The 27077-nt window shown below is 32.0% G+C and overlaps 1 long non-coding RNA gene across 1 annotated transcript in view; it reads right to left on the bottom strand.

Annotated features, from left to right (window-relative positions):
* Positions 1 to 22054, bottom strand: part of LOC136269917 (uncharacterized) — a 29142-nt gene extending 7088 nt beyond the window's left edge. Inside the window, exons 1-2 of the long non-coding RNA XR_010707539.1 lie at positions 21832 to 22054; positions 21507 to 21650 (exon numbers count right to left, since the gene is read on the bottom strand). This is a non-coding gene — a long non-coding RNA (uncharacterized lncRNA). The remainder of the gene's footprint in view (positions 1 to 21506; positions 21651 to 21831) is intronic.
* Positions 22055 to 27077: the final 5023 nt, after the last annotated feature.

Genomic DNA, 27077 nt, shown 5'->3' with positions numbered 1-27077 from the left:
TTTCGCTAATATAAACATATTTTGTTCTACAAGTGTTCACGAATTGTAAACCGTTATCGAGTTATCTATACAACTGTTTTTTTAAGTGCCGACCCTTTAACCCCTTACCGGGGCCACTAACAACAACTTTTTTGGTATCATATTGTTCAGAACATTATTTTGATCAACTTTTGTTTTACATTGCTTTTCAAATCAAAATATTTCTCCTTTTTCAGATATTAATGATCAAAGTTTTGAATTATGGCCCCTTGAAATCCCTAATTACGTAATATATGACTTACGTATGATACTGTATAGATAAACAGTTGTACAATGAACATTTTTGCTTCTATAATTAATAACAAATTATTATTTAATAAAGAGTTATTGTACGAAGATTTTATACCCCTCTTGACCCCTAATTTGAGGTGCCAGCCCCTTTTTCTTGATATCAAATAAAAGGTCTTCTAAATATAAACATATATTTCGTTTAACAAGTGTTCACGAAATTTTAACCGTTCTGAAGATATCTGTACAAATGTGTTTTAGGTGCCGGCCCTTTATCTCCTTAATGGGGTCATGAACAAAAACATTTAAGGTAGCATATTGTACAGAACATTATTTTGAGCATCTTTTGTTCTACAATGCTTTTCAAAATATTTCTCCTTTTTCAGATATTAATGATCAAAGTTTTGAACTTCTGGCCCCTTGAAACCCCTTATTACGTAACATGTGATTTAAGTATGGTACAGTATAGATAAACAGCTGTACAATTAACATTTTTGCTTCTATAATTAATATAACAAATTTTATGCAGTAAAGAATTATTGCAAGAAGACATTACAGCCCCTTTGGTCCCTAATTTGAGGGGCCAGCCCCTTTTTCTTGATATCAAATGAAAGCCCGTGCAAATAGAAACAACTTTTGCATTACATGTTTTAACAAAATATGTACACATCGAAAGGTATTACAGAAAACGTGCAAAAAATTCGTTAAAAAATTGGTGCTAAATTTCAGGTTCAGGCGAGCTTTGAGGCCTTGAGGAATTTTCATAATTGGAAGCATGGGGGTACATCTACAGACATTCATCTACAATCCCTGAAAATTTCAAGCTTTTATCTTGATTAGTTTCGGAGGAGATGCGTGGACAAAATGACACTTAAAAATTTACAAAATCGTAAATATCTCTAACCGGAAGTGACGTCAACAAAAATGTAACTAAAAACATTTATCCCCTTTGATGTCCTAGCTATATATTCAGCGAAATTTGGTTAAAATATCTCGTTTGATGCGTAAAATTGATATTATATTGTGGAATAAACATAAATGTCTCGAAGTATAAGCTATATTTGGGCTCGGGTCGAAAACGTGAAGAGGGTTCAGCAAGCCTAGCCCTCTGTCATGTTTTGTTAACCCGCTTAAATATAGCTTAAATTCATATATTTCAAGACAGTAACCATGTATTTTATATTAATGACCCTTAATATGTGATGTTATATTTTTATTTATTACTTAAATGTGTCTGAATGTTTTAATAATACTATAAAGATCACCATTTCCGTCTTTATCAAATACAAAAATACCCATTATCTGGCAAACTGGGAAATTGGGCATACAAACTAGACACGATCTCGTTGCGAGCAACGAGGAGGTCTTCCGTCCGATTTTTAGAAGGAAATATGACATCATCGACTTTGATTTTCAACAAAAAAACATGATATGGAAAAAAGAGTGAAGAACGTATGCTTTTTTGTATCGCATTTTATAACTTATCTTATATTGCTTTTAAAATACTTGCATTTCTTCCAATTAAGATTGAAAAGATATAACTTGTTTACATCTGGTTCCTCAAAAACCTAATTGGGTAACGCAAGAGCAAATCATTATATTGTTAGGATTTATATATGTATTATACCTAATCTAGCATTAATAACCTTTCACAAAATGGCTTTCATTAAAGGGCTATAGATAAAACAATTTTGAGCCCTTTGATCCCCTAATTTAAGGGGCCAGCCCCTTTTTCTTGGAATCAAATGAAAGGACATTTAATTCTGAAAACATTTTGTCAACAAGTGTTTAACAATTCGTTACCGTTCTGGAGATATATGAGAAAGAAGGTTTAAGGGGCCGATCCCCTACCTCCTTATAGGGGCCGTTTGGGGAACTTTTGAAGATTGCATATGGTTTAGAACATCTTTTTGAACAACATTTCTTCTGTATTGCATTTCAAAATATGTTTCCTTTCTGAGATATGGGTGATCAAAATTTTGGACTGTTGGTCCCTAAAAACCTTTAATTACGTAATACATGACAAAATCATTACATTGCTTGGATACATAACTGTGAGATAAACATATTTGCTTTTATAACCTTTCACAAAATATCTCTCAGTAAAGGGTCACAGATTAAAGACTTTAGAGCCCTTTGCTCCCCTTATTTGAGGGGCCAGCCCTCTTTTCTTGATATCAAATAAAAGGTTATTTATATCTAAACAAATTTTATTCAACAAGTGTTTAGAAATTTGTTACCATTTTGGAGATATATGAGAAAGAAGGTTTTAGGGGCCGATCCCTTATCTCCTTATAGGGGCCGTTTAACAAAATTTTGAAGGTTTCATAGTTAAGAACATTAATTAGAACAACTTTTCTTCTGTACTGGATTACAAAATATTTTTCCTTTCTGAGATATGGGTGATAAAAATTTTGGACTTTTGGCCCCTTAAAACCCTTAATTTCGTAATACATGACAAAATCGTTACATTGCTTGGATACATATCTGTGAGATAAACATATTTGCTTCTATAACCTTTCACAAATTATCTCTCAGTAAAGGGCTACATATTAAAGACTTTAGAGCCATTTGGTTCCCTAATTTTAGGGACCAGCCCCTTTTTTTGATATCAAATGAAAGGTCATTTATTTCTAAACAAATTTTGTTCAACAAGTGTTAAGAAATTTGTTACCATTCTGGGGATATACGAGAAAGAATGTTTTAGGGTCCGATCCCTTACCTCCTTATAAGGGCCGTTTAACAAAATTTTGAAGGTTTCATATTGTTAAGAACATTAATTAGAACAACTTTTCTTCTGTGTTGCATAACAAAATATTTTTCCTTTCTGAGATATGGGTGATCAACATTTTGGACGTTTGGCCCCTAAAAACCCTTAATTACGTAATACATGACAAAATCATTACATTGCTTGGATACATAACTGTGAGATAAACATAATTGCTTCTATAACATTTCACAAAATATCTCTCAGTAAAGGGCTACAGATTAAAGACTTTAGAGCCCTTTGGTTCCCTAATTTGAGGGGCCAGCCCCTTTTTCTTGATATCAACTGCAAGGTCTTGTAAATATCAACTTTTTTTGCATTACATGTGTTAACAAAATATTTTTTAGAAAAGAGATAAAATAAGAAAACAATGAAAAATTACGACGTTTTTTTAGTCTCAATTTTCGGGACCGGGCGAGCTTTAACGCCTTGTGAGCATGACAAATATGAGTGCCAAATTGCACATCTACAATCTCTTGTCTACAATCCCTGAAAGTTTGAACTCAATATCTTTTACCGTTTAGGAGGAGATCCCTGGACAAGCCGACCCTCTGAAAATCGCTAAAACGGCATTTTCTCAAGAACGGAAATGACGTCATCAAAATAAAAAAATGTATATTAAGTTCGGATTAATATCTATTAGATCTGAAAGTTTCACGAAAATCGGTTCAGCCATTTCCGAGAAATCGCCTGCACAAATTTTGTAAGAAAAAAAATAATTAATAGGGAACTAGAGCAAAGCTCGTTGCAAAGCAACGAGTGGGTCTTCCGTTAATGTCGGAAGAAAAGCTGGAAATTCCTGTAAGAAGCAGAGCTCTTAAACCAATAACAAGAGTAACTTAAATAAAAAGATGAAAAAATCGAAATATTCCTGGTACGACTTAACAAAATCCGAATTATTTTAAGTACGACTTAACAAAAACCTTTCCGATTTCAAGAACGACTTAACAAAAAAAAATCCGAATGTGTTCAAGAACGACTTAACAATTATTTTTGGTACGAGTTAATTTTACTTTTAACTTTATGCTATTTTTTAAACCAAGGACGCGGAATCAAAATTTCCGGAAAAATCAATTTTTAAACCCCGATATCTCTGTAATGCATAGTCTGATTTAAAAACGGCTTTCAGTGTTAGATTCACCTTAATAAGCTCTACAAAACACATATTCGTTTTTGATTTGATCAGAAAATTCATTTTTTCGAAAAATTTGTTTCACTTCCGGTTTTGACCGGAAATGACAGATTTTCATTTCAAGCCTTATTACAGAGGTAAATCGACCAAATCATAAGCTTTGAAAATTTCAAGCCTCTATCTTAAAGCGTTTTTGAGAAACGCCGCGGACAAAATGAGTTTTTGAAAATCTTAAAAATGACGTAACGTAAAATCGGAAGTGATGTTGTCAAAGAAACTTCATAAACTTCGAGGTATTATAATTGCACATAATCTCTGAAAGTTTCATCAAAATCGGTTGTAAACTTTTTGAGTTATAAAGCCGAAAAGGAGTCAGAAAAAATAAATAAAAAGAACTAGAGCAAAGCTCGTTGCAAAGCAACGAGTGGGTCTTCCGTTAATGTCGGAAGTAAAGCTGGAAGTTCCTGTAAGAAGCAGAGCTCTTGAACCAATAACAAGAGTAACTGAAATAAAAAGATGAAAAAATCGAATTATTCCTGGTACGACTTAACAAAATCCGAATGATTTTAAGTACGACTTAACAAAAACCTTCTTAATTTTAAGAACAACTTAACAAAAAAAAAATCCGAATGTGTCGAAGTAAGACAACAATTATTTTTGGTACGAGTTAATTTTACTATTAACATTACGCTATTTTTTAAACCAAGGACGCGGAAACAAAATTTCCGGAAAAATCAATTTTTAAACCCCGATATCTCTGCAATGCATCGTCCGATTTTCAAACGGATTTCAGTTTCGTATTCAGCATGAACAACTCTACAAACCTCGTAAACATTTAAATTTAAAACGAAAAATTCGAAAATTCGAAAATTTTAAAACACTTCCGGTTTAGACCGGAAGTGACGGAAACTAAATTCCAGCCTTATGTCCAAATAAAAACGATCAATGCTTCAACACAAAAAATTCCAAGTCTCTATCTTGAAGCGTTTTTGAAAAACGCCCTGGACAAAATCACGTTTTTAAAATATAAAAATTGACGTAACGTTGAAACGGAAGTGACGTTGTAATTGAAAATTTGACATCTTTTAGGGACGATAATGGTACATAATCCCTGAAAGTTTCATGTAAATTTGTTGAAAACTTTTTGAGATATTAAGCTTTAAAAAAGTCAGAAAAATAAAGAAAAAGAATAATAATAATAACTAGAGCAAAGCTCGTTGCAAAGCAACGAGTGGGTCTTCCGTTAATATCGGAAGTAAAGCTGGAAGTTCCTGTATGAAGCAGAGCCCTTAAACCAATAACAAGAGTAACTAAAATAAAAAGATGAAAAAAATCGAATTATTCCTGGTACGACTTAACAAAATACGAATGATTTTACGTACGACTTAACAAAAACCTTTCTGATTTCAAGAACGACTTAACAAAAAAATCCGAATGTGTTCAAGTACGACTTAGCGATTATTTTTGGTACGAGTTAATTTTACTTTGAACATTACGCTATTTTTTAAACCAAGGACGCAGAATCAAAATTTCCGGAAAAATCAATTTTTAACCCCCGATATCTCTGTAATGCATCGTCCGATTTTCAAACGGATTTCAGATTCGTGTTCAGCATAACAAACTCTACAAACCTCGTAAACATTTAAAATTAAAACGAAAAATTCGAAAATTCGAAAATTTTAAAACACTTCCGGTTTAGACCGGAAGTGACGGAAACTAATTTCCAGTCTTATGTCCAAATAAAAACGATCATTGCTTCAACACAGAAAATTCCAAGTCTTTATCTTGAACCGTTTTTGAAAAACGCCCTGGACAAAATTACTTTTTTAAAATTTAAAAATTGACGTAACGTAAAAACGGAAGTGACGTTGTAGTTGAAAATTTTAAAACTTTGAGGTTTTGACATTAATGGTTCATAATCCCTGAAAGTTTCATGTAAATCTGTTGAAAACTTTTTGAGATATTAAGCTTTGAAAAAGTCAGAAAAATAAAGAAAAAGAAAAATAACTAGAGCAAAGCTCGTTGCAAAGCAACGAGTGGGTCTTCCGTTAATATCGGAAGTAAAGCTGGAAGTTCCTGTATGAAGCAGAGCCCTTAAACCAATGACAAGAGTAACTAAAATAAAAAGATGAAAAAATCGAATTATTCCTGGTACGACTTAACAAAATACGAATGATTTTACGTACGACTTAACAAAAACCTTTCTGATTTCAAGAACGACTTAACAAAAAAATCCGAATGTGTTCAAGTACGACTTAGCGATTATTTTTGGTACGAGTTAATTTTACTTTGAACATTACGCTATTTTTTAAACCAAGGACGCGGAATCAAAATTTCCGGAAAAATCAATTTTTAACCCCCGATATCTCTGTAATGCATCGTCCGATTTTCAAACGGATTTCAGATTCGTGTTCAGCATAACAAATTCTACAAACCTCGTAAACATTTTAAATTAAAACGAAAAATTCGAAAATTCGAAAATTTTAAAACACTTCCGGTTTAGACCGGAAGTGACGGAAACTAATTTCCAGTCTTATGTCCAAATAAAAACGATCATTGCTTCAACACAGAAAATTCCAAGTCTTTATCTTGAACAGTTTTTGAAAAACGCCCTGGACAAAATTACTTTTTTAAAATTTAAAAATTGACGTAACGTCAAAACGGTAGTGACGTTGTAGTTGAAAATTTTAAAACTTTGAGGCACAATAATGCTTCATAATCACTGAAAGTTTCATGTAAATCTGTTGAAAACTTTTTGAGATATTAAGCTTTGAAAAAGTCAGAAAAATGAAGAAAAAGAAAAATAATAATAATGAAAAAGAAACAATGGAATAACAAGAGGGTCTTCCGTTGAAAACGGAAGACCCTAATAATAATGAAAAAGAAACAATAGAATAACAAGAGGGTCTTCCGTTGAAAACGGAAGACCCTAATAATAATAAAAAGAAACAATAGAATAACAAGAGGGTCTTCCGTTGGAAACGGAAGACCCTAAATAATAATAAAAAGAAACCGAAGAATAACAAGAGGGTCTTCCGTTGAAAACGGAAGACCCTAAAAAGAAACCGAACGAAAACAATAAGGTCTCCGTTGGAAAACGGAAGACCTTAAAAACAACTTTGATAAGACCCCTGGAACAAACCAGGAGGTAAAAGGTTTTTTTATTTGACCATTTGATGCCTTTAAGCAATAACTTTAATATGTAGAACAGAAAAAAAAAATCCCTAGGGCAGAAGTTAAAAAAAAAATGTGCAAAATTGATACATTTCAAGCAAAATCCCATAGGGTCCTATGTTAAAAATTAACAAACTTTGTGATGATCCCTTAAACAAATGGTCTGGTAAAAGTCTTAATGTTTTATCTTAGAATAATAATTATATCAATAGAAATTCATGTAAAAAATTTCATTAAAAAATCTAGGGCAGAAGAAGTTAGACCCGGCCTCGTTAAGTCCGGACTTACGCCAGACGTAAGGTTACGTTGGGCGTACCCCTTTTAGTGAAACAGGCCCCAGTTGTTTATTATATTTTAAAGGGACATGATTTTATTAATTTAAACCTCAAAGAATGATCATCATTTTATAACTACACAACATTTATAAAGAAAATCCACTTGAATTCAAGAAACAAACACGTTTTGGGGGAAGTATTTTCTTGTGCGAAAGGTTTTTTTTGTCGAAAATGACAGAAACGAGCAATTTTATGAATTTACAACATACTAGTACTTTTCTTTTCATTATACTTAATTCAGTATTCACACTTTAAACATTTAATAGGTATGTGACGTGTTCTATACGTCCAGTGTAACCTGTACGAAACTTAAATTTTGAGAGAGTGATAGACATTTAGCATAAAATCATGCAAATATATAGAAAATGTCTGAATTTTTTGAAGCCTAATTTTGCGAGCATTTTACCTCTGAAGCCATACATCTAAGATCCCCATCTTTTATTATGTCAAAATGATACTGAATACATATCTACACAAACTTGATTAATCATTTAATAAAATTCTTGATATATAATTATAAAATGTTTTCATTTCAAATCATATTGGAACTTTTATTGAAATTGTCGATTTTAAGTGCAAAAAAGTCACACAAAAATTGATGAAACGTCGTACAATTTTTTTTCGTAATTTCTCTATTCAGTGCATAATTAAAAACAATATTTCTAGAAAAAAGTTTGTTTAATCAAAAATGCTGACGACAAATCCTAATCAGGCTGAAATCGCATTTTAGGTGCAAAAAGGTCCAATTAAATTGGCCATAACTCAGAGGGATGAACACTGACTTCCCATTATCTTTATAATTTTTAAGTGTGTTTTGTCTACAGATTTCAATGATGTACTTCTTAAGAAATTCTTGATACAAGAACAATGAGGAATGGGATGAACTGAATAAGCATTTACTAACAAAATTAACTCGAAATGAGAAGCTGGATACTTTATGCAGAGGAACAAATTTAGTTAACACCGTCGTAAATTCTATCGTAAACAGTAAAGATGTAGGTTTGAAAAGCTTTTGAATATTGTGTCATTATTTACTAGAGACGAAACCCGATTAAAATAAGGTAAGCAACATCTTTACACACTTTAGAACATTGATTGTTTGTTTTGAAAACTGTTATAAAGAATAATTGCATTGTCTAGATATCATAGCGATCAGCCAACAAATCGTCCCATCAGATAAAAAAGAAAGTAAACAAAACAGATCTATTTTAAAATGATTCTTTGTCCTCTTCGTAAAAATGCTTTACTCAATTGCGTTTGTTTATTCTAAGATTAATCTATTTCATTGATTTTGAAAAATTAAAATCTTGATGTACATTGTAAAATAAGATTGGGATTTGATGGATTATAAATAACACGGTTTTGATTCATTAAGTTTTTATTATTAATAACTGGTTGAAACTTTCTTCAAATACTTGAAAATTTAGTAATGTTTTGAAATGGAATAATCATAATCATATGCTACCAAAGTCGTGCAATCACGGTAGATTTTTATTCTTGCTATTGATCTTTTTCTCTCAGCGTAAAATATAGTCGAGCGGGGTTTAACCCAGATGCACTGTTGCACTTTTGGGAAGGTTCGAATCCGCTGTTGGGTAAACTATTTTTTTTTATCTTAAAAATTTATCCTTTTTTTGTCTACCTATAATAAAATCATTTATATTTTAGAATCGTTGGTTGTTCACTGTTTAATGGCTTATTGTAAATAATTCACATGTTTTTTTGTCTTGTTAGCCAATGGATAAATCACTAGAACTAAACAATAATTTCACCTTCACCCATAAATATTCTTGTAAAATAAAAAAAAAAATTAAGATTAAAAAAAAAGAAAGAAAAAAAATATTTGACATTTTTCTATCCTTAATGTCAGCATCATTATTCTACTGCTGTGTATTTTGTTCTTTAAGACAAAAGACCAGACACAGACGGAAATTAGATAGACCAAATAACAAGAAGTTTCGCAAAATTCTACAACAGAAATTCTTCATTGAGTCTGCAAATGTATTTTTCCTTGGAAGTGTTATTAGAAACAAATGTAGACTGCGCTGTTCCTGGGAGATAGGACTTCTGGTTTGATGTCAGCCGGGAGTGCACGGATAGATTTCGTGGAGCTGATAGTTAGTTTTGTTTAAATGTAAGTAATAAAGCATCTAATTAGCAGCTCAGTTGTATTATTGTATTTTATTTACTGTGCATGAGATTCTGTAAGCTGTATGTCCTTTTTTCGTTGACTGAGTCAACAAACGACAGGATGCCTGCCACGTCGAGTGGTGGCCATGGGGGCGGATCCCAAATAACACTAACACAGTGCAAATACAACTTTGTCGTGAAAATACAATCATAGTTGATGTATAAGATGATGGCTAAACCTTATTATATAATTTGTGTATGATTATTGTGGTTTGGTGGCTATGTTTGCTTGTGTTCCTAGATCCTGAAATTGAAATTACATTTAATGGAAGGGCCCCTATTCATTATCTATTGGTGGTTTCAAGAAACATTGAATGCAAAGAGGTAATACAAACTTCCATACTGGTAAGTTTTCTACATCTCCCTGCATATATCAAAAACGAAGAAACTTAAAACTCGTTGGAGGCAATAAAAGTGGTGATAGTATCTCCAATCAAAAGACGTTTTTATCCCAGAACAAACATAGCAGATGGAACAAGATATGTCCGAGTGAAACTACCTCCAAAAGTTTCTTCGTTTCCGTATACAATTAAATTCAGGAAAGAATTTTGCAAGTCCTTAATAATGGGCAAATAAAAATGTTTTTTCTGTATTACTCCGGTGATCATTTATTCTGGCGTGTCCCAAATTTGTTTGTTTCAGATGTACAAACAAGGTCATTACCGAGAACTTGTATAGATCAATTGTTTCGCGGGTGTCTAGAATGGGGAGACGAGTGTTCGAGCTAGTCGAGAGAAAATGAGGTAGAGGCAGACGACGGTCCGTTGGAAGAGGTGAATGAGGAGAACGAAGAGGCAGAAGAGAGGAAAAAAGAAACCGAAATGGAAGAAATGCAGAAAAAAGAGCATGTTCGAGAAGATTGAGAGGAAACAAATGAAGACGAGAAGACTTTGAAGCAAGTTCTAGAGCAGTTGTGATCAACAATTTACTTATGTCAAAATTGTAGTATGCATTGTCTGTTATATCTATGCCTTAATGAACAAGAGATACTATACAAAAAGAATGTACAATTTTCTGTAGAATTACGCTGCACACTTACTGTTTTATAAAACTATTGTTGGTAATAAACACAATGGTGGTTTGATGTTGAATGATATACAGTCTAGATTGCCTTAGCGACTCTATGTATTAAGCGACTCTCTGTCTTACTTAGACCGCCGGGACCGCCCAACGTAATTTATTGTATGAAAACCCTGCATTAAGCGACTGCCTGCCTTACGTGACAAGCGACAGTCATTTTTAGTTCCAATAAAGATTTGATAAAAATGTTTGTAAATCTAGAGAACATGACATTATGTGGAAATATATAATCAAATATTTGTTATCCAAAAAACGCAATTTAAGAGCAAACTCTGAAATATTAATGCTAAGATTGTTTATTAAAGACTTATCATTTTTACTTCAACATTTTAGAGAACTTTTTAGTGCATGTTATGCTATTGAAAATAGTATTGTATATAATGAAAAAAGATGATTTATATAATTTTTGTTTATTCTGTAAATCAAAAGTTCAATCAAATGGTAAGATGTTAAAGTAAAATCATTTTATTGATGCAGTAATTACTCATATTAAAGGAATTTCCTTTGAAGATTTACCAGGTTTTCTACCTAGTTCATATATTGTTGATATTATTCGAGAAAAAATCCTGATGCAAATATATTGAAGATCAAGGAAGATTACTATGTTATTTTACAATGTATTCCAACAGAATGGAAAAATATTGTTGATGGATACCTGAAAGATACATCTCCTAGGTTTCAAATAAGCAAGGTAACACTAATCTGTGGAGTGGAAGAGGTCATTTATTTATATAAATAAATGACAAACACAAAACAATCCAAAATGCGTGGAAAAAAATAATGCAAAATAAACAAATTTAGTCATGGCACAATTTCTAAACAATTATGCAACAACTCACATATCCTGTTATACGTAAAAAGAGCGATTAAATACAACAACTTTTTGACTAGCATATTACATACAATATTAAGGTATGTATCAGTAACACAAAATTTTGTGAAAGATGGGGCACATCCGCATGAACATTTCCAGCACATGTACTGTTAATATAAATTGTTGACTGAAAAATTGTTTCAATATCCTGTATCAAATGCGTTCTGGAGTGAAAAATTATATCTGGAGTATTCTGAAGTTTTTATTAAAAGATGGAATGTATTATGGGAATCTTACAAACTACCAGAAATTGTCAAAGTAGATTTTAAATTATATCACAATGTTAAATTTACTTATGAAAAAATGTTTAAAATTAGTAAAACAGAATCAAACATATGCACTTTTTGTATGAAGAGTAATAAACATATTTATTGGATGTTCAGAATCGCAAGATTTTAAAAACTTTGTTCTATATCATTTAGAAACTTTATTGAAAGATATAGATATTAGTATTGTTCAATACTTTAGAATTTATAAAAAAAATTCTCTTCACTGTCAAAGGGCATAAAAAATGTTAATACATTTTCTGACTACTTCTTTTCATCTGTGTGTAAAATAAGTACATGTATATACAAAAGAAGGCAAATGTATATTCAATGTCAGCAAAAGCAGGATGAAATAAAATTTTGCAGGTACGCATTAGACAATTTATTTCATATAATTATTACCAATTGTGTGTCAAAGAAAACAGAACGGATATGTTCTTGAAATTATTTCTAAACAGAAACCACTTGTAAAAGAAACAGAGGGAGTTTTATCATTTGTTTTATGAATCATTCGTAATTCTCTTTGTAATGAATGTTTTTGAAATTTTTAATGTACATATATATATAGTGATGATTATAAATAAAAGATATAATAAAAGACGTTGGGTTGGAAAACCCAGATGGACTGTTGGAAAGGTTCGAATCCGCTGTGATGTGAATTATGTCTATATTTATTCTATTTTAGTCTACTTATAATAAATTCACTTATATAAAGAATTTTTGATTTTTTTTAACTGTTTAATGGCTTATTGTAAATAATTCACATGGGTTTTTTTGGTCTTTGAAATAATGGATAAATCTCTAAAACAAAACAATAGTTGCACCTTCACCCGTAAATATACTTGTTAAATTTAAAAAAAAATGTCAGTTTTTTTAACAAGTAAAAACAAAAGATTAAGTACTTGTTATTTTTCTATCCTCCGAATGTCAGCACCAAGATTCAACAGCTGTGTACTTTGTTCTTCAACACCAAAGACCAGGGACAGACGAAAAATTAGATAGACCAAATAACAAGCAGCTTTGCAAGTTTCTATAACAGAAATTCTTCATTGAATCTGCAAATCTTTTTCTCTTTGAAGTGTTATTCTAACAAATGTAGACTGCACTGTTGCCGAGAGATGAATATAGCTAAATCAAATACATGTTACACTGACCCAGACCGTCTTTTGTGTGTACCAAGAAAGGATCCTGATTATCCACCACCAAACAAGGTAGCCAAAAATGCTCCCAAAAAGTCATTTAAAGCATTTCCTTACCAATACCATCAGTTGGGGAAGCCACTCTGGTGTATGTAAGAGACGGGGTCCAAAAGTGGTGGTTGTACCAGCTCGTGCTAGGTATCGTTTGTTTTTGGACAAGCTTACCTTACTTCCTGTTGCTGAGCAAGATGCTGTCAAGGTTGTTTGTCGGATAATTATATTCATAATCATGCTGTCGACAAGATTTTTTTTCAAACTCAAACAACATCAGACGTCAATCAATTAGGTTTGATGGAATCACTAACAGAAATACGGGACATTGCGTCAAGAGGAAACTAGAGGCGCATAGATTTTGACAACATAAATTCTCTATCTGATTCAGATAATTATTTCATTCTTGACCGGACTAACCCGCACCGATTTCGATGACCTGTGTGGAAAAATTCAGTAAGAAACCTTAAGAGATTCTCGAACTCGAAGTGTACGTATATATCAGGGGATATTTCTTACGAAGTTAATGTCTGGAATGCAAAACAAAATTCTGTGTACTTTATTTTATCTGAGAAGTGATTCTGTCCGGAATGTTGTCTCATCTGCACGGGTTTGATAAGGCATCCCACAGGGATGTGTAGACAGTCACTTGTCTGTATTTTAGAAAATATGACATTATAATCAAATTTTACGTCACGATCTGCATTCCATTAGATAGTTTGTAGGGAACGTATCGTAACGTTAAAAGTGAATTATATCAAAAAGTACTAAAACCACTTATTTCCTTTATATATATGATTACGTTAAAGCTAGACGTATAGAATTCATTTATATTAAATAATCAGTATCAAATAATTGGCTGATTTAAAGCTTCGCTTCTAGTGAAAAGACTATTTATAAATTAATGGTTTGGAGACTATCCCTGATATATGTAAACAACTAAATGAAGAAATCGTGTTACAACACGAACAGCTTGGCACAGATGAAAGATCAATACAATCTTAAAATATTTTACGTAAAATTGGAAGAGAATATAAGCACCAATGAGGATCATGCTTGGGAAACTGACGGATATACCCCGATTTTATTTAAATCGCTTTTAATTAGTAAAAATATGCCTTCTATTGATGATTTGATAAAATATTTTGACAATATCTTTAATAAAACGATACTTATATTTCAAGCCCAAGCAAGAACCTCAAAGTATATGATATAACAAAGGATTTTTCTTAAAAATATTTATGATTTAATGTCATTAATCACCTGCGCCGATGCGATTTGATTAGATAAGTTCCAATGTAAGGATACGCTCGCCACGTGACAAGAAGAACATAATGTCTTCACAAAAATTCATCAAATATAATGTTTAAAATTGTTGTCAATATATGTTATTCAGATTTTAAGTAATACTCCCGGTCAAAGTAAATTTTTGTTGATTGAAATAATATCATTTTCCAGCCGTATTTTAGCTCCGGGACACCTAAACATTGCTGCGTGCTCGAAAATGCCTCTCAGAAAACTTTGTTCCATCCACAGGGGTGTTAAGAAAGCATATGTAATTGTAGATGCGTGTAATTCCGCAAAATAACAAATGTTAGTTAATGAATACCTATTTAAATATCAAAATATCACAACGTCGACCAAAATCAAATGAAGAAAAACTTTTAAAAAATGAGATAAAATTTGACATATTTTGACATGCTGATTTTGCTCAGTGTCAATTTTTAAATGATTTTAAAAATGAAATCATAATTTTTAAAACAAGTTTGTATAATAAATGTAAGGAGTGGATAAATTTAAAAGATGACTCTGCTTGTACATGTAATTGTTTATTTAATTTTTACAATTATGTGAATCTGAACGATGCATAATTATACAATGACTTCTTATTATTATAATTGTAAATAATAACGTCAGGTCATTAAATGTCAAAATATTGCTCGATCTATTTGTTTTTAATCAGGTCTTTCCATCTTTCAGGTGAATAACCTTTTGTATTTCTTATGTTTTAGCTCTTTCCACCTTTCAGGTGAAAGACCTTTTGATTTCGTTCTGTTTTTTGGAATTATTATTATTATTATTATTATTATTATTATTATTCTTTTCTTTTTTCCAGGGACAGCTTTTTTTGTTTCAATAGATACTGAAACATTTTTTTATGTGATTGACCATTAAAAGTTATGGTATCAAATGACCCTTTGCCTGTTAACGCTCAAAACCTTTGTGTATGAAGTGATTGTTATCGTTACTCCTCTGAAACCATAAGAGATAGAGACTTGAAACTTCGTCTGTAGTTCACTTAGATGCCCCTCAATCTATTCATACCGAAAGGGTCGAAGACCCCCTTCAATCAGTTATTGCCCCTGAAAGTATTTAAATTTCCAAAAAATCGCTTCCAACTTTTTTATTATTTGTCATAGAGACTCCGGGATGGAAGCGTTGATCAAATTGACATAAAGTTCAAAGGTCAAGGTCATTGGAAATCTGTTTATTCATGAGTTTTCGTATCTCTTTTGTTTAGGGTGATATAGAGACATTTTATCAAGGATGTAGTAAGACATCGTAAAATGTAGCCTTTCAGTTCCCATCTTGAAATAGTTTGTGAGTTATTGCCCCTTTTGTAAGAAATGCTTGTTATCGCTACTCCTATGAAACCAAAGGAGATAAAGACTTGAAACTTTATCCAATGTCCTCAGTACACATAGAGGGTTCTTCAATCTATTCATACCGAAAGGATCTGAGGCCCCCATCTAACTTTACTCCTACAACTTTGAAACCTTATATCGTAGGACCATCAAAACGTCTATTGTTATGCATGTATAACCCTTACTTAATTAACACTCTCTTGTACCAATTTTAGTTGAAAAGAAGGCCAGATGCAATTTTTAGTTCTTTTTAAAACCTATAATTTTCATGAAAAATGAGATACCATCTCATAATACACATGAGCGGTGTACAATTTGGGGTTGAACTGTTTCTATTTGATTTTTAAATTTATCAATAATCCTAATATTTGATTTATATAGTAAAATAAACAAAAATAAACCTCGGACCCCATACCACCCCTGAAAATTCAAGTATTACACTACCCCTCCCTCTTACTCCCTCTGGAAAAACTAAAATAGTCTTAACACATGTGTTGCTACTGACTAGGAGATAAATATACATCAAAATAATTTGATAAAAATGAAAGCTTCTACATGTAGTTGCAACAACAACGGATATTGTAAACGGTGCAAAAATGACATATTGCGCAATGCTTATCGCTGCAGGACTGCCAAAATAGAACTAAGATATAATAATTTAAGGTGGGACACATGTCAATATTAATGTGGATAGAAGTTTGTAAAATTGAAAATTCTTTACCATTTTATAATTTTCAAATTTACAATATTTTGCCGATGAAATAAGTTTTTAACATTTTTGGAAACTTAAGATAGAAATTATAAAACGCCCAGCATAAGAATTTAAACGCTCTTCTACCGGACACATAGTTTACGTTCTAACCCATTGTGCTACGCTGTAAGGAGTCATCATTTTGGGGTAAAATATAATATTCATACTTAATTGTTTACTTCATTTTCAATTTAGTTTAAACTATATTTTATTCAATATTGAATGGGATTATATAGCAGGCACATCCTATTTTAGCCCTTTCCCTCGTTTATGTCGATAGAAAGTACGATATGAAGGTGTACTATATACCCACCTTAAAGCTGAAATGTGTGCTTTATGGTTTATGAACGAAATAAAATGGTGAAAATACATGCAATGTTACACGTTAATCTTTGTCCAAATTTACATACACAATACAAGTCTACAGGTGGCAGTTGCAGGCACTAGTTTTACCAAGCTCTTTATAGTTAGATGAGTTTCACGTAGTGTACATGTACATATGTGTTTTTGATATGAAGAATAAGATTAATCAATATGCATAGACATTTATTTTGTGGTGATCAACTAAAGGAATTCATATTGTGCTCTAATTTGATTAATATTATCATTTGATGTTGACCAAAATTGGTAAGTATAATACATTATAGTAGCGCAATATTATGAGACATCGTTAAACATTAATTAGTACTACCTTGACTTTCTAAATAAGTGATCTCCCTTTGCCAGCATACTGTATCATCATCTTTTAATACTTAAATAAGACTCTCATCGTTAACTTCCGTATTGCATCTGTACAGTTTCTTAAAACTTCCACATCCCCAGGATTAATAGATTAGATACATTTCAAATGAGAATGAAGGCAACTTGTTTTTCATTAAACTCACTACCCCATCATCACACACCAGTTATAGAAAAAAACGCTAATGAGTGTAAATTTGTTTTATTTTGCCTGATACTCTCTTTGTCAAGAGATATGTGGTATCTACATGGGTACAGAATGATCAACATGTATGACTTATGAAATTATGAAAATTTGTTGATACCAATAATGATTGTTAACAATATACATGTATAATTAGATATCTTCATGTCATATTATACTAGGGATATCAATTAATTGCAAAATTGGCAATCGGTTATTTGTAACTCATTTTAACTGATTCACTAGGTAATCGTTTTGAAAATGTAGAAATTGTTAAATCTGATATATTATAAATATTTTTCAAGTTTTTTAAGATTGATTGTATCATAAAAGGATATAAATAAACACTTTCAACACGATCAACAAAGACTGATAAAGGTTTAGCAAGACCTTGATTTGGCATTTAAAATATTCCTTTAGGTCATAGTTATCTACCTAATATTGACTAATTTTTAGGGTCTTCCGTCTTCAGCGGAAGACCCTACTATTATTCTATTGTTTCTTTTTCACTTTTCTTATTATTCTTTTTATTCTTTTTTTGTCTTACAAATTTTGTGCAGGCGATTTCTCGAAGATGGCTCATTCGATTTTCTTCAAATTTTAAGGGTTGATGTGTCGGCATCTGAAGTTTGTACCGCCGTTTCAATTTTTTGAAGGTATTGCCCGTTTACGATTTTTAAAAGTCAATTTTGTCGGCTAGAGATCCAGAAAACGAATAAAGATATAGGGCTGAAATTTTCAGTGAGGATAGACATCAATTGTACCTGTTGCAACATGGTCATAAAAACGTCCGCCGTCACTTCCGGTCGTCACCGGAAGGAAAGATAAACAATCGGTTTTTTCAACTTTTTGCTTTTTATATATTTTTCTAACGGGTTGATAGAGACTCTTTTACTGATTCAGAATATATAATTTGTTTTGAAATCGATTGATGTGTTCCCGAGATATTAAGCATCAAAGACCTGAAGCTAGAGTTTGAGTAGCCCAGTCGTTAGAGTCGTGGACATGTGCCCAGGCGACCCGGGTTCAATCTTCGGGTGCCGAAATTTTGTTCCCTAATTTTTTGAGTTGATTAACAATTTAGTCTTAAAAGTGAAGGATTTTATCTCAATTACTTAAAAATCGGACGGAAGACCCACTCGTTGCTCGCAACGAGAACGATCTAGTTGATAATAAAAATTTGTTGAATACCTTATATCTGAATTTGGTATGAATTTAATTTCTTAAACGATCGACAAACTGTATTAGGGCCCCATTCTGCAGATGCACTATAATGAACATTCTGTCCAATTCTGCTGATCATGTCAAGATACATTTATGAAAACCTTAACGAACCCTGGGGTCATCCCAACCCTAATGACCAAGTATTTTGAAAACAATTGCATCACATATATGTCTTGTTCCTAATGTAATATGATGCATCAAATGTTATGTAGGCTCTGACGCTAAGGGATTGTTTTCTTGAAAATACCGAATATCTTTAAAAATGTTGAATCCCCACTATATATATATATATATATATATATATATATATATATATATATATATATATATATATATATATATATATATATATATATATAATCTTTTCTCTAATGGTTCATGATGTATAATAATGGTATATATAATTTTCATACATGAACTCAGGAGTTGTTTTTAAACCGACCCCATCCCCTTCCCATTCCCCTTCCCACCCCCCTCTCTGCTATAGAAAATAATAAAATATTTTGAAAACTGTTGAGATCCCCTACAAAAACCATTTCATTCTTGATCTTTAAGACATTGTGCATTAAATGGTATATAGGTTATGCCCTTGAGGCACTCTGATTTTCAAGAACTTTAAATCGAGTATATGTAGTACATGATCCTGGCCCAATGATACCCCTGCTTTGTTTATGAGACTTTATGTTTGGCCCAATTACATATTACATTTTGTTTATCTTAAAAATTAAAAAGCAATTTCCAAAATCTTTTTGTGCATCCCAAGAAATGATTGTTGATGTTGTAAAAATGTGAAAAGAGACTCTTGACTGAATCAAACCAGATTCGATGGGGTGGAGGATAAACATCAAATTTTAACCATTTATTGTCAATAAATGTAACCTGAATATTAGTTATTGATCCCCATGGAGAAAATAAGTTTCTGATTATATCTCTATTCTAAATATATATTATTTGTCAATTATGCAAGTGTAATGTATTTTTTTGGATAGGTCAACGAATTAGGTTTTTTGGAAAGGAAATTCATTTTGCAGATACTATTGACTACCGTAATCAAATTTTCTACACCCCATTGCACATCTTTAGGTCAAATCTCATATCTCAAGATTGTTCTGTAGCTATTCATTTAATCGTAGGAGGAGTTCTAAAAACTAGGTTTTTCAGGAGTTTTAGACGTCTTTTTCTGCTATTATTTCACTCCCTGGATAAAATTCAAATTCTTAAAACCTTATTACACATTTATGGGACAACCCCTATTATATCCCAATAGATGACAAAGCTACTTCATAAACTGTAAGAGGAGATCTGGGAGTCATATGTTTTTGCCCACCGACCCCAAAATGATGAAAACAATTCTGAAACCTTATTACAAATTACAATGACACCACAATCATATTCAGGTAGATCATTTGGCTACTCAAAAAATGTCGGTATATTTAAACTTTTAGACTTTTTGAAAAAAGAAGTATTATTAGGCCTCGAAATGACCCAAAGAACAAAATTGAAATTTCCGAAATCTAATTGTGCATCTGTAGGACACCCCAAAACATATACCAAGATATGATTTGTCCACTGTTGAAAATATATGAGGATTTCGAGGAACCAGGAGTGTTTTGTTAAAAAAAGGTCATTTTTGAACCATTTTTACAAAAACCATGACATCCTTAATCAAACTCAAGAAGTTAACTTTGCTGGTTTATAAGATAAACGAGCAGTTTGAGAAAGTAAAACGTGACGGACGAACAGAGGACGGACCGGGGTAACAACAATATACCCAAATTTTCTTTTAAATGTACGTGTATAATAATAATTAATATTGGCAATGCTTATCCAATTTATTGCGGAAAAAATACTTCGACCTATAAAGTGTACCTATACATGTACATGTTTATTTTTTTTTAATCTTAGATAAGGGGATAATTGTGTTGAACGATAACCATGACTGCATATTCATAGAGTTAATTTTTTTTAAAAATGGAATAAGATCTTAAAAATAATGTTTATTATTAACTATTATCATACATTTATCTATCTTATTCTTTCAAATCATATATAACAATTCATAAACATGAAAGTCTTTATGTGTGTGGGTTTAGAATAAATTAAATCAAAGCATAACCTATGCTAAAAAAGTATGCATACTGTTTATATTTGGGGGGGGGGGTGTAAGATTTCATCCATTTTTGAGATGAGGACAACACTGGTCTTTACTGGACCAAACTCACCCATTTATGAACCCTATGAACCAAATGTTAAAGCTGCTTTGTCCGATTTTATATCAAGTTTTATTTAAAGGTGGTTTTTTTAAGTATGGTTTGTTTTTATGCTCCCATTAAGAAAGTACTTTTACATACCTTGAATATTTCTAACGTATACAGGAGACCGAATCAGCTGGTGTAATATGCAATAGTCTATAATTTTTTTAATATAATGGGTGTGTATGAACACTTATTTGACACATTTATAGCTATAAAATAGGACTATGCAACTTGATTTTGTTTTACATTTTAATATTAGTTTGCATTAATATCCAGGTAAAAAATAGCAGACTCCATCAGAGTCATAGCCATGTGATCAAACAAAGAATAAAAAGATGAAAAATATAAGAAAAATATGATAGACAACAGGGAAATTTTGATCAAAAATTTTCAAGTAAGACTTAGGTGAAGTTAATTGAAATAAACAAACATACCTATGCAAATTGTTCTATCATCGTTTGAAACTGTATTTTCACTGCATGATTTACAAGAACTCTGCCCATTTAAATCTTGATAATGTCCGTCAGAACACTTTACACAATAGTTTTTATTAAAAAAACTTCCTTGTGGACATCTCACTGTTAAATAAAAAGCGAAAAGCGTTAACTTTACATTACGTCAAGCTAAATTGTCTAAAACCAAAAATACAGCAATGTTTTATAAACGTAAAGAAAATAACTTGTACAGTGTCCGTGGTGTTATTCATCTTTCTTATGGTGATCAAATGAAAATAACATATCTTTAGATAAGCTTACTTACCACAGTATTGACTGTTCACAAGTACCATATAGTCATTACAGTTGTTTCCTGCTTCAAAGCTATCAATACTCTCTACTGTAAAAGTGGCTTGGTCAGGATTGCCTGAACACGTTACCGATGAAACGGGTAAAATAAATGATGGAGGTATAATCGTTATAAAGTTGATGCAAGTATCCCTTGAAGATTTTAATCCATCTCCAATAAACTCTCCTCTGATGACAGTAGTGATCTAAATTTAAAAAAAAATGAAAACAGATAAATAGCTTGCTCGCAATTTGTTCAGACCTATTAGAGCGGACATGAGTTCATAAATTCGCATTATCACGGTTATCGTTTCACACTTCCTCTATTAGAATTTATGTTATGTACACACACCCTATGAACTGGATCCTCCTAGTTAATATGAAAAGGTTATAGGAGATTATGATGCTGGGGAATGTGAATGGAGGGCGTTGCGTGACTGATTGGCCATATCATCAAAGCACATTTCAGAAAAAATATGCTACTTCTTAACTATGTGGCTGGATAGTATTGACTAGGAAATAAACTTGCCGGGTTAAATTTTTGACGTGAGCGGTATGCTTGAAAGGAAACTGACTCTTTGTTTTGAATGCATGTTTTCAGAACAGTTTGCCATTTAGCAAATCTAAAATGCTTCAACTGATTAATATATTATTCTAGGCCTCAGCGTATCAACGATAACGTAATTGGAATATTTATCCATTTTATTCATGATAATAAAAATGGAGAAGTAAGTTCCTATGACCTGCTTTTGAATATAAATATAATGCAGTTGCAAAATACTCCAACTGAAAAAATATAAATTAACTGTAAATAATTCAGAAAATGACACAAGGTAACCGTCACCTTGATATCAGAATACGGAGATATTAAGTTGCTTGCACAGTAATATCACTCATCATAAAATTGTATTTCTTAAGAACATTTTAAAACATTTTTTCTTTATATTACTTAGCAGAACTTATCCTCCAGGAACAACAGTAGCGGGTCGGGGGACATGGTTTGTACAATTTAAAATATGCAGTATATGAGAATACCATTATGGTCATGACGATATAGTTCTAAAGAAAACTTTTTATAGAATTTCAATATATATTTCCTAAGTATAACTTTGAACCCCTCTTGCGAAATCAAGATTTGTTCAATTTAGAATATATACTGTCTGCTTGCTTAGTAGACACTAAATATGTAGCATTGTTTTCTTGATTCAAAATTCAAAATTTTTCAAAATGTTCGCTGCATAATGCAATATATTGAACTTTGAACTCCCCTTTCAGCCCCATAATTGTACTGGGGTTTATATAGTTTTAACAATTTAAAACTAAACTACCTGATATTGCTTGCATATTAACATCAATTATTAAAGCATTGCAGTTTTGGATAAGACAATTCGAAAACGTTTCCCTTATATATTTCTGTGACCATTTCTAATGGTCGAAGTTTGTCCTCGATGTCATGGTTTGAATTATTTAAAATCTATTTGATATGAGGATGCTTGCATAGAAATCTCACAAATTGTAGCATTGTAGTCCTTTAAAATGACTTTATTTTGCCTACATAAGATAGGTAAAGTTAGCTACTAGTAACTGGCTACTATTAATTGGTTACGAGAACTAAGAAAAGCTTGCAACAAGTAACTGGCTACGAGATGAAATCAAAGTTGGCTACTTAACTAGTAACTGTCTACTAGTAACTGGCTACGAGAAGTAAGGAAAGCTAGCTACTAGTAACTGACTACGAGATGAAAGAAACTTGGCTACTAGTTACTAGTTACTGTCCAACATACCTATTTGTGTTCTTAACAAGTACATTGCACTATATCATCATTCACTCATATTCCTCTCATACTCTCATCGGTAATTGGTGCATTTACTTTAATCTCTATTTTAGACAATATTATCCAGTTGACTCAAGAAGCTGTACTTAAAGATTTATAAAATTAACAAGTTTTATTAATTAAAAAATCTATCATACGCTTAATATTACAACAAAAATACTCAGATATCTCTCTTAATCTTGTCAGCTACCAGTGCATTTCGTTTCAAATATCTCTATTTTAAAGACAATTTTTTCATGCAACTCAAGTAGCCGTACATAAAGATGGAAGACATCTTCAAGGGTTGTTAATATCCACATAATATTGACACAATTACTCAAATATCTCTCTTTATGTAGTCAGCTTATGTATTCAGTACATTTTGTTACAAATATCTTTATTTTTTGGCGGTTTTGTCAATATATCTCAAGTAGCTGTATATATAAATTGAAGATATATGCCAGTCTTGCTAAAATCAAGATTCCTTCAAGTCATCCACATAATATTACGACACAATCACTCAGATATCTTTCTTTATGTAGTCAGCTTCTAGTGCATTTTGGTACAAATATCTTTATTTTTTTTTTCGGCGGTTTTATCATAATATCTCAAGTAGCTATATATAAAAATTTCAGATATATGCCAGTGTTGCTAATATCAACATTCCTTCAAGTCATCCACATACTTTTACGACAAAATTATTCAGATATCTTTTTTTATGTCGTCAGCTACTAGTGCATTTTGTTACAAATATCTTCATTTTTTGGCGGTTTTGTGAATAAATCTCAAGTAGCTGTATATATACATAGAAGATATATGCCAGACATGCTAATATCAACATTCTGTCAAGTCATCCACTTAATACTAAGTATTACGACACAATTACTCAGATATCTCTCTTTATGTAGTCAGCTAGTAGTGCATTTTGTTATAAATATCTTTATTTTTTGGCGGTTTTGTCAATATATCTTAAGTGGCTGAATATATAAATTGAAGATATATGCCAGTCTTGCTATTCAAGTCATATATATAAATTGAAGATATATGCAAGTCTTGCTATTCAAGTCATTTAATATCTTTATGTTTTTATATATTTAAAGCCAGCTACTAGTAACTGGCTATTAAAACTGGCTACGAGAAGTAAGAAAAGCTAGCTACTAGTAACAGGTTTCGAGATGAAATCAAAGTTAGCCACTAGTAACTGGTTACTAGTAACTGGCTACGAGAAGTAAGAAAAGCTAGCTACTAGTGACTGACTACGAGATGAAAGAAAGTTGATTACAAGTTACTAGTTACTGTCCAAGTGAGAAAACATACCTAGGATTTCTATTTGTTGCTAATATCAACATATCTTTATTTTTTTTTAGGGTTTTATCAACAAATCTCAGGTAGCTGTATATATTAATTGATAATACGTACTAGTCTTGCTTTTTTCAACATTCTGTCTGGTCATAAACATGATGTTATGACACAATTACTCAGATATCTCTCTTTATGTAGTCGTCTACAAGTGCATTTTGTTAAAAATATCTTTATTTTTTTGCAGTTTTGTCAACTTATCTCAAGTACACTACCGATCAGCTAGTAGCTAGCTTTTCTTACTTCTCGTAGCCAGTTACTAGTAGCCAGTTACTAGTAGCCAACGTTTATTTAATCTCGTAGCCAGTTACTAGTATCTAGCTTTTCTTAACTCTCGTAGCCAGTTACTAGTAGCCAGTTACTAGTAGCCAACGTTTATTTAATCTCGTACCCAGTTACTAGTATCTAGCTTTTCTTACCTCTCGTAGCCAGTTACTAGTAGCCAGTTACTAGTGGCCAACTTTTATTTCATCTCGTAGCCAGTTACTAGTAACTAGCTTTTCTTACTTCTCGTGGTCAGTTACTATTAGCCAGTAACTAGTAACTAGTTTTACCTATCTATCAACTTTACACTTTATTAGGTACATTCAACCAATCAAAAGTTGAAGTTCGAGCTAATAATGAAATATAAAATACTTGAGACGATGAATAGGTTTTAAATCGAATTACTGTGGACTCATAATTGTTCGTGGAGGAACAAGGTTCGTGGCTTTCGTGGGTAATATCTTGCCCACGAATTTACATCCCCACGAACGTATATGCAAGCATATGTTAAATATTTATCTACGAAATAAAACACTTGCTTCCAACGATATTACGTACCCACGAACCCTGAAAAGTTTGGCTATACCCAAGAACTTTGACCCCACGAATAAATATCATTCCGCAGTATTTAATTAATCTTTAAAAAACGATTTTACAATAAACAGGATTTGGTGTCAAGTAACAAAATGATAATAATAATGAATTTTTTACAATGAACTTATTTAAAATGTATATAAAAACTAGATTATAAAACAGGCGGAATTGACAGAATTGTTGAAATATCTTTATGGGTACCATGTGAAAAGGCTATGAAATGTTCATTTTAAGGGTGTTGATTTGTTTATTCATGTCATCTGGTCTGAATGATTTGAGTCTTTGATCCAGAAATATTCCTAGCGTTTTCTCTAAGTGCTCTGAGGAGTATGGTCAATAGCCAATCCGTTATATCTTCCAATTTGTGTTCACTAAGATTGAAGTTCCCCAACGGACTCTTCTTTGTGGAACGGTGGTTGTTGATTCGATAAATGCAGTTGTCAGTGCGACTAAACGTGTCGCCCAGTATTTAGTAGATACAACCCTTAGTCGGGCTAAAAAATCCAACGTTGGTGCTGTGTTTACCAAAACGGCGTCTGGACAAGTTTCAAAGCCATTATCGGACAATGGGTTGTCTAATCTTGCTCTCATAACAGTGTCCTTTTCTTTAAGTTCCTTTGGCCTTTAAGCGCAGTCATTGGTGGATCCTTTAAGCCTTTAGAAGGTTAGCCATTCTTATGATAGTGTAAACAGTGGGCAGATTGTTTCTTGTGATGCGGTTAAGGTTATTAAGGACGGGGTAATAGATAGTGACAAGTTGAACACTGCTTTTGTACTTGTCAGTTTGTATTGCGAAAGGGTTTTTTTCTGTCTTTTGTGACAATCTCATTAATTGCAATTCAAAGGATGTGGACTTTATATCCTCAATCACAAATAAATTTTCAAACTTTTGGACTTTGGATATTGTATGGATAGACAAATGTAAGCTTAACATCTGATCTTTTATAAAATTACTAGAAATTCCTCAGTAAAGAGCTCTGGGTAAAAAGCTTTAGACCCCTCTTGGCTAATGTGAGGGGACAGCCCCTTTTTCTTGATATCGAATAAAATGTCTTTTGATTTTAGCCACATTTGTTCAACAAGTGTTAAGAAATTCTACATCGTTCTTGAGAAATCTTAGAAAAGAACGTTTCACATATATTTACTTATGTCGAAAACACAAGCAACATCAAATTGTTAACAGAGAATAACC

This window comes from Magallana gigas, chromosome 7 (assembly GCF_963853765.1).
Source record: "Magallana gigas chromosome 7, xbMagGiga1.1, whole genome shotgun sequence".
Lineage (NCBI taxonomy): Eukaryota > Metazoa > Mollusca > Bivalvia > Ostreida > Ostreidae > Magallana > Magallana gigas.
This window is presented reverse-complemented; position numbering and strand designations above follow the sequence as displayed.